This window comes from Bos indicus, chromosome 17, assembly GCF_029378745.1.
Source record: "Bos indicus isolate NIAB-ARS_2022 breed Sahiwal x Tharparkar chromosome 17, NIAB-ARS_B.indTharparkar_mat_pri_1.0, whole genome shotgun sequence".
In the NCBI taxonomy this organism is placed as follows: domain Eukaryota; kingdom Metazoa; phylum Chordata; class Mammalia; order Artiodactyla; family Bovidae; genus Bos; species Bos indicus.
In genome coordinates, this window is record NC_091776.1 from 35,596,382 (window position 1) to 35,605,441 (window position 9,060).

Genomic DNA, 9,060 nt, shown 5'->3' on the forward strand with positions numbered 1-9,060 from the left:
TGATTTGATAGCTCTGAGTGTAAGAACGGAAGCTGAACAGCTGTACTGTTATCTAAAAGGGGAAAGGGCTAGGTTACAAACAAAGAAGGAAGAACACCAACAGGAAAGACAATGGAGGAAGGGAGAAAGAGGAAGCAGTTATCAAGGAATAAAAGAAGAGTCAAAAGGCCCTGCTTCAGACTGTATTGTTCCAAAAGCAGACCACAGTGTGGATTGAGAGCATCGACTGAGACCACCTGGATTCAAAAACCAGTTCGAAGATTATAGCTATGTGACCATGGGCAAGTTACCTAACCTCTCCGTGCTCTTATTCATCTGTAAAATGAGAACACTAATAGTATCTACCTCACAGAGTTTACAGTTTGGATACGTAAAGCATTTAGAACAACTCTGGCACACAGTAGGTTAATACACTGTGTAAACGCCTGATGCTGGCAATCAATGCCACTCGTGCTTTGCCCATATACTGCTGATATTCACTTCTACACCAGAAGATTACTCATTCTCAACACCTGTAACACCCTACTGTAGGCTGCTTTCTGACTGCAGAAATGTGTTCAGTCTGTACTTAGGGTAGGCCAGAAATGCTGAATTAAAGTCAATGATGCCTAGAAAGTCGTTGGGTAAACACCTGCAGCCTCCCTGCTCTTGACTTGGGATAACTCTGACGCATATTTTATTTGGTCTGTGAGAGATCCCCAGTGGTAATGAGTTCCAGATGCCCACAGAAGTAACTGTATCTTAGCATTCATCACATTTTAACTATTAGTTTAGAAGTCTGTTCCCCACAAGACTGCTAACTGCTCTTTAAGGATGTCTTTGCTATTCTGTCTGCCCTGGTGGCTCAGATGGTAAAGCGTCTGTCTACAATGTGTTAGACCCGGGTTCGATCCCTGGGTTGGGAAGATCCCCTGGAGAAGGAAATGTCAATCCACTTAAGGACTATTGCCTGGAAAATCCCATGGACAGAAGAGCCTGGTAGGCTACAGTCCAGGGGGTCGCAAAGAGTTGGACACGACTGAGCGACTTCACTTTGCCCTATTCATCTGCCTATGCAATATTCAAAAAAGTTCCCGGTATGCAGTAGTTTCTCAATAAATACTTGTTTCATAAATGAATGAAATAAGTGCATCACTGTAGAAAGTACATAATTATGAACTATTGCCAAAGGTAAGTACTTATTCAAGGCCAAGAGACTCCTAGATGATCTTTTTCACACTCAAGAAAATTTGGTTTTCATTTACTTGAGTTTAAGAAGAGGATATTCAACATCTTGATAACCCATTGCACTGCCTTGCTTCTAAGGCTTATTTGCCACCTAGATTACAATAGCCTCTAACTGACTGCCTTGCTTCCAAGCTCATCTCTCTCCAATTATCATGCAGATTGTTACCTCTCTGACCATGTCTCTTCTTTTTGTCATATATAAGTTCCCTGAAGATTTCTCAAATTAAAGAGTTAATTTTCTTAATCTCCCTTAAACTTTTGGGATTCTAACACTATAGTTTTTAATTTATTTTTGAGGTAACATCGGTTTATAATATTAAGTTTCATTATATTTTTACTTCTGCATAAACTACAATGTGTTCACCACCAAAAATTTAGTTTCTATTCATTAGCATACGGTTATCTTATTTTCCTATTTCACCTTGTTTTTTATATTCTACATATGAGTGAAATCATGCATTATTTGCATTTCATCTTATTTCAGTTAGCATAAAATCCTCAAAAGCTATCCATGTTGTAACAAATGGCAAAGTTACATCCTTTTTTACTGCTGAGTATATATCACAGCATTATTTACAATAGCCAAGATATGGAAACAACCCAGCCCCATCAAAAGAAGAATGGATAAAGAAGATATGGTCTACAACTATCTCTATCACGGAAAACAGTACACAAAAGTGAAGTCTGTAAGAATTCTGGTTTCCCACTGCACCTTAAAGTAGCACTAATAAGAGTACCTTCCTTTAGTAACTACAATAATATGAAAGATTATAAACACTACTATATGAGTAGTGCTGTTTTCCTAGTTTTTACATAAACCAAAAACATTCCTGCATATAAAACTTTTTTAAAAAGATATGGGTTAACAAAAATATTGCCTTCTAGAAAAAAGTTCACTACTCTAGTACTCTCCAGAGCCATGATGACCACAACTCTTATCAGAAGCTTGAAAAAAATGCCTGACATACGGTACTCAAACAGTAGTTGAGTACTTATTTATGAAATTAAGATTCTCTCAATCATGTTTAACTATGTCTTCTATTATTCTCTGTAGAACTCATGGTGAAAAATATACTTAAGTTCAACTATACACAGTATTCTATGAAGAACAAACCAAAAATCAACTAATTTTCTTCCTTTCTTTTTAAAATCCTTTATAACGTGGGCAGATTGATGAGGAAGCAAAAGAGAGAACAGAAAGTTGACACTTAATAGATAATCAAGCAAACACTTCCCTTGGCTTTCTCCTGCCAATACACAAGCTAAGCACATGACTCAACTGTCAGTTGTAGCAACAGTTCAAAACTCAGGTAAAATGATTGACAGGTCCTTATGCACCACTGTCACCCACCCCCATTCTTAGACCAATTTAAGCCAGTTAATTTAAGCAGGTTAAATTATGACTGAAGCAGAAAGTTAGATTTTCTCTATGTGAGCTTTAATTGACAACCCAAAATATTTACCAAGGAGTTGTTTTTTTCCAGAGTCTGTAATGTTGTTTTCCTTTTCTTGATCAGAAGGCCTATCTGAAGTGTTTCATCTTAACACATCTGAAAAGAATATCAATTTTAACCAATTATACAAGATATTCTGGCTTTATCAGAAGTTTCACCATTTCAGATTAAATGATTTTATTACACATGCCCTTGCATGTGTGCACACACAAGGAAACTAATATTAATCCAATGTTATATTTTCTTCAAAAAATATTTCTAAAACTAGAAGATCACACGTTTGCAAACTACAGTCTTCCAAAGATTTCAAAGCCAATGTACGGATGGAAAGAGCATGATTTTGGTAATCAGAGGATTCTAGAGGTCAGATGTTACCTTTAAAACATACTCCTGGGTCCTTGCCAGCAAAAATGATGCCTCAATTTCCTTCCTGTTCCCAGCATTTTTTATCAAATGAAAATCACCTTGCAAGTTCTCAAGCTGCTTGGGAATGGTAAACCATACTACTTAAAGGATCTGAACCGGAGTCCAATTACCTGATTTAAATCACAGCTCTGACTTTGGACAAGTTGTTTTTAGGGCTGTGGGATTTAGTTCTCTCATCTATAAAATGAGAGTTAAAAACAGACTTTACATGACAGGGTTGTTATGATTATTAAATGAGATATGAACATAAAGCATGTACCACCAGTACTTTGATAAGATAAATACTCTGGTTAATTCATTTATTTTTATACTTCATATATCTCTCTAATTTAAAATAAATCAGCTTCACTGCTATGCACAGAGCTGAAAGCAGCAACGTGAAACCAGTTGAAACTCAGACGTTTCAACAGTCACGGAAAACAATTATTTCCTTACAGAAGAAATTTACAAGAATTCTCTCCCTTTAACAAGCGTCCCTAATTTGCTTCTGTCAAGACTAAGGCCAAGAAGCAGGAGGGGGACAATTCTGTAGAGGGAAAATCAACTTCCCTTCACCTTCCTTTGGTCAAAAGATGTTTCCGCTGAAATGTACTCTTCCATAGTGTAGACTCAGCAAGCAACAATCACAATACAAGCACACCACACCTGAGGAGTAGAGAGGGTTTCAAAGGCTCCCTTGCCCTTGGTCCACAATCTACCCTGCGTTAAGCACTCTGGGGTCTCCTGCAGCCCCATGCAGCTAACAAGGCTAAAGCCAGAGCTTACAGGTATATATATCGTCCTTCCCACATACCAGCAGGTGGGCGTCGCCCGCCTGTCTTACCACCATTCACCGGGCCAGTTCCTGCATTCGAGGCCCTAATCACCTGACTGTCATGGCCCTTTCAGGCCTTCTCACTGACCTCGGATACCCGGGTTCAAGTCTCTGTGCTGCAGGTAAAGATGGCAAACGAGTAAGAGATGAGTCGACGCTGCAGCAAGCAAGCGCGACGAAGCCACACCTCCCTGATTCCGACCAGGCTGCGGTCCAGAGATGCTGGGAAGAGTGCTGCCCACACAGACCCTGCCCAGCCCGACCCGTTCCCTCACCTGAGCGAGCGCTGGGGCTATCGGAACCGCTCAGGTCTCTCTCCCGGGGACGCCGAGGGCCTTGGGCGGCGGCGGCGGCGGCGGCAGCTGCTGCGCCCAGCCAAACACGGTCTGCTGAGCCCTGCCAGGGTCCACACCCTCTCGCCCCGCCACCCGGCCCGCCGCCCGACCTGCGGCCGGTGGCCCCAACCTCTGACACAGAGAGGGGCGGAGGAGGATGGGAGGGGTCCGAGATGGGGGCCGGGCGGCACTGCGGCTGCGTCAACTGGTAACGTCACGCGTCACGGCGCCGGCGCCTCGACGCACGCCACCCGAGCCCCGCCCAGGAATTGGGGCACCCCGCCCCTCTCTCGTTTCTCCGGACTTGGGGCGGAACCTGGACGTTGAGGCGGAGATAAGGGGCGAATGTGAAAAATCATTTTGTTACCCACCGTAAAGGAATGTTAATGAATTGCTCTACTTGAGGCCTTGAGAGAGATGAACACAGGTAGGGACAGATCCTAACAAAAAGGAGAATCAGACCGGTGCTCTGATTTGAAGTGAATCCGCTCAGAATAGAGAGCAGTATTCCTATGACTCTTATCAACATAGGGGAGGTTGACGGTGTGAAATGCTGCCAAGGTGAATCGCTCAACTAAGTCTCGTATTGTTACACTAATGAAAAGTGGTTTGATACCAATTTTGAAGAGAAAAGCTCTTCATAATATTCGAGGGTGAACCAAAGCAAATGACTTCCTGGAGTTACAGGCTTACTATAGATATTTTGCACACGTCTTAGGTACCAGTTGCAATGGAAAGAGAAAGGTGAGAAACAGTCTTTAACTCTATAAAAGTTTTCTGATTGCTTGGGGCAGATGTAGAATACGTACATAAGATAACTAGAAATGCAAACGATAATATACTAATGCTGCTGCTGCTGCTGCTGCTGCTAAGTCGCTTCAGTCATGCCCGACTCTGTGCGACCCCATAGACGGCAGCCCACCAGGCTCCGCCGTCCCTGGGTTTCTCCAGTCAACACTGGAGTGGGTTGCCGTTTCCTTCTCCAATGCGTGAAAGTGAAAGTGAAGTCGCTCAGTCGTGTCCGACTCTTCGGGACCCCATGGACTGCAGCCTACCAGGCTCCTCCGTCCATGAGATTTTCTAGGCAAGAGTACTGGAGTGGCACTAGCAATAGCTAATACAGTGTCAAGCTTGAGCGAGGCACTGTTCTAAGCACTTTATATTTACTGACATTTAATCTTCCCCAAACCCTGTGAGATAAATATTACTATTATCTCCACTTACTTCCCTTTCACAAATTAAAAACTAAGGTACAGAAAGAGGTTAAATAACTTGCCAAACTGTAGAGCTAGGGTTCCTAAGCAGTATGACTCCAAAGAGTATGCTCTTAAGCATTATTGTATTGTTGTTCAGTTGCTCAGTCGTGTCTGACTCTTTGCGACCCCATGAACTGCAGAATGCTAGGCCTCTGTGTCCTTCAGCATGTGCCAGAGCTTGCTCAAACTCATGTCCATTGAGTTGGTGATGCCATCCAACCATCTCGTCCTCTGTGGTCCCCTTCTCCTCCTGCCTCAGTCTTTCCCAGCATCAGGGTCTGCCTCTTAAATTCTAAATATCTAAACCTCCCGTTGTGATTTCCTTGAGCTGAAGTGCCACTCCCCTAACATTTTTATGTGGGAGCTCCATTTTTACCTCAGAACAGCTATGAAGCCAAATTTAAAATAAAGCCAGAAAAAGGTAATCACATGAAGTATTGTACTCACCATTATTGCCTATAAGGAAATGGAGGCCCAAGCAAGAGTGGTTTATGAAGGGACTGGATGAAAGCCAAGAAGAAACAAGTATACATTATCTTAGTTACTTCCACCTGCCACCAAGACACACCTACCTCCCTTATTCGAATGAACTCTAGAGCTTATTTCTGCATTTCTACAAACAAATTAATTTCAATAGTCTCTTTGAAAGTCTGGAAGAATCTTCCAGTCATTCTTAATCCTTATTCCCTAGTAAGACTCCAAGGATTCAAGTTTGCTACAGTCAACTTTTCCAGAGGGAAATTGTCCCAGCACAAGTTCTCTGGACAAGGAATACTAAGATGTGGTTCATGTTCCTCAAATTAAAAACTAAACTGAAACTAAATTGCCCTGGAGCTACGCAAGGAGTTAATAGCAAAGAGGGAAGATGGAGGTGAAATTCACTATATTCATCTAATCACTGAGTGGAGAACTGGAATCTAAAAGTTTCCGACTCTACTTCCTTTCATCCGTAAGACCAAGAGCCACCTTGTAACTGCAGATATGCATTAGATAGCATCATAAAAATGAATTATTTATTTTAAAAGCCTCTCTATTAAGGTTTTTAATGTTGTGAAGATCATTAAGCTATCTGACCATTTCATTCACTAATTTTCAGGAAAAAGCTTACTTATTCCCTTCACTTATCTGCCATCTACTTTCATTTTTTCACCAGCATCCCACTAAACTAAGAATACAAAGGCAACTATCTCCATCCAGAGACAATAAGAATTGCTCTCATGATGGAAGCCCTCTCTCTAATGATTTTTGGTGTCTTTTTTTTAACTTTTTACTTTTAAATCATTATAGATACACAGAAGTTGCAAAGGTAATACACAGTGATTTTGTGTACACTTCACCCAGTTTCTCCCAATGATTATATAATTATACATAATTACAATACAACATGAAAACCAGGTATTTGACATTGGTGTAATGTGCATATATAGCTTTATATCATTTTATCACATGTAAAGTCGTGTAACCATCTCTGCAAACAAGAAAAGAGCTATTCTATCACCATAAATATATCCCCTCAGGCTATAGTCACACTTACTCTCCCTGTACTATTACTAGCTTCTGGCAATCACTAATCTGTCTTCAATCTCTATAAATGTAATTATTTCAAGAATATTATTTTAATGAAACCATATAAGTGACCTTTAGAGACTGGCTTTTTTCACCAGCACAATGCCCTTGAGATCTATCCAAGTTGTTGCATATATTGACAGTTTATTCTTTTTATTGCTGAGTGTTCCAATCTGTTTAACCATTCGCCTACTGAGGAACATTTTGGTTGTTTCCCATGTGGGTCACTTTCACTTCACTTCACTTCATGTGGGTTTAATACAAATAAAGCTACTGTAAATAACTATTTTCTTTAGCTTCATCTCTTTTGGCCCACTGCAGAGGACTATTTTTTTTTAAGTTGAGACCAAGGTGAAATTTACCTTTTTCAACTTTGTCTCCTCCCTTTGTTACTCTCATTTGCCACTCACTGGCTCACATATAGAAGCCATTCTGATGCCTGATTAAATCAGTTCTTCTTCAAGGACTATAGATAATATTCTAAGCCATGTCCTTTGAGCTGTTTTACAGACACTGAAACCCCCATGAGGTGGAATAAGTTAATTGTATACTGCCCACAAGCACATAGACCCCAGACCAGCTAGAACCAGAAGGTTGATGATGCTGACTCACCATTACTTCACCACCAATCATGCAAAAGAATGTCCGTGAGCTGATCACACACCCTGCAACCCACTCCCTCACTCTGGTTTTAAAAACCTTTCCCTGGAAGCCATCAGGGTGTTTGGGCCTTTTGAGCACTAGCTGCCAGGACTCCTTGCTTGGCACCTGCAATAAATGTTGCGCTTTCCTCCACAACCATCCAGTGTCAGGAGATGGGCATTACTGCACTGGGGCAAGCTGACTCGTTTGGTTCAGCAACACAACTACTGTATAGATAATTTTAAAACAATAATGCTACAGCAGCATATTGTCTGTATTTTAATGCATAAAGGAATTTAATGGCATCAATATGTTAGTTGTTGTGAATGTTTACTTCAGATTTTTATTTCACTATCTTTTAATAATTTCTTAAAATCACAATTTCTCCATGTACAAACTTGAATGTTCCAAAGTTGTTATACACTTTTTATAACACCATACCAAGTCTGAAGTTAATTCTCATAACAAAAAGAAGAAAAAGGTAACACCAGTAACTCTATAAAAACATACACACAAAAAAATAATAGTTTCCTATATTATTTCCCAATGTATATACCAACTTAAATTATTTCTTTCATTTCACTTACCCAAGCCAATGAAGGTCACAATTCAAGCTTCTGTGTCCTAGGAGCCACCAATGCTAACAAACCGATGACACTTAAGTTGAAAATATGTTAGGAAAACCAGAATTACATACTTTAAAGCTGATGAAAAAGTGAAAGTAGATGAACATGTGTTTTAAAAGAGGAAGTTTGTACATCTTTTGATACGCTAAAAAAATCCAGCTTTCTGATGAGGATTTGAACTGTAATGACATATAATATCCTACAAATCAACAAGAAAACCAACAACCTAATGAGCAAAATATATGAACATATAGTTCACATAAAAAGAAATACAACTGGATATAAAACATTAAAAAAGATGGTCATAATTCTCATAAAAGTATAAAGGCCGATTAAAGCTCAAGTTGCACCATTTCTTTTCTCTTCAACTGACAAAGCTCAAAACATTTTTGATAACTCAATATTAGAAAGAGTTTGAAGAAATAGACACTCTCTTACCTTGCTGGTGGGCATGAACTGGTTTAGCCTTAATGGAGGGCAATCTTTTTAAAACTTTAAGTGCTTGTATCTTTTGACCCAGCAATTCCATTCCTAGAAACAAATCATATGGAAATATTCACACATGACCAAAGTATACAAGCTACCACTGCTACTTTGTTTGTACAGATAAAAGACTGTTAGGTTTTACTTTTATTTTTTATTAGCATTTAGTGGCCTTTTGTTCCTCAGTGCCCAGAAGGACCTTTCCTGAGTGTCATTTCCCATGTCAGAAGG

At 40.1% G+C, this 9,060-nt stretch overlaps 1 protein-coding gene across 7 annotated transcripts in view; it reads right to left on the bottom strand.

Annotated features, from left to right (window-relative positions):
- The window catches only part of BLTP1 (bridge-like lipid transfer protein family member 1), a 195,426-nt gene extending 190,987 nt beyond the window's left edge, over positions 1 to 4,439 (bottom strand). For 6 of the 7 annotated variants that reach the window (XM_070769148.1, XM_070769152.1, XM_070769151.1 and 3 more), the window contains exons 1-2: positions 4,197 to 4,438; positions 2,691 to 2,777 (exon numbers count right to left, since the gene is read on the bottom strand). The gene's annotated coding sequence lies outside the window, so the exon portion shown is untranslated. Of the gene's footprint in view, positions 1 to 2,690; positions 2,778 to 4,196 lie in introns of all 7 variants that reach the window. The other variant, XM_070769147.1, reaches the window with a different exon arrangement.
- Positions 4,440 to 9,060: the final 4,621 nt, after the last annotated feature.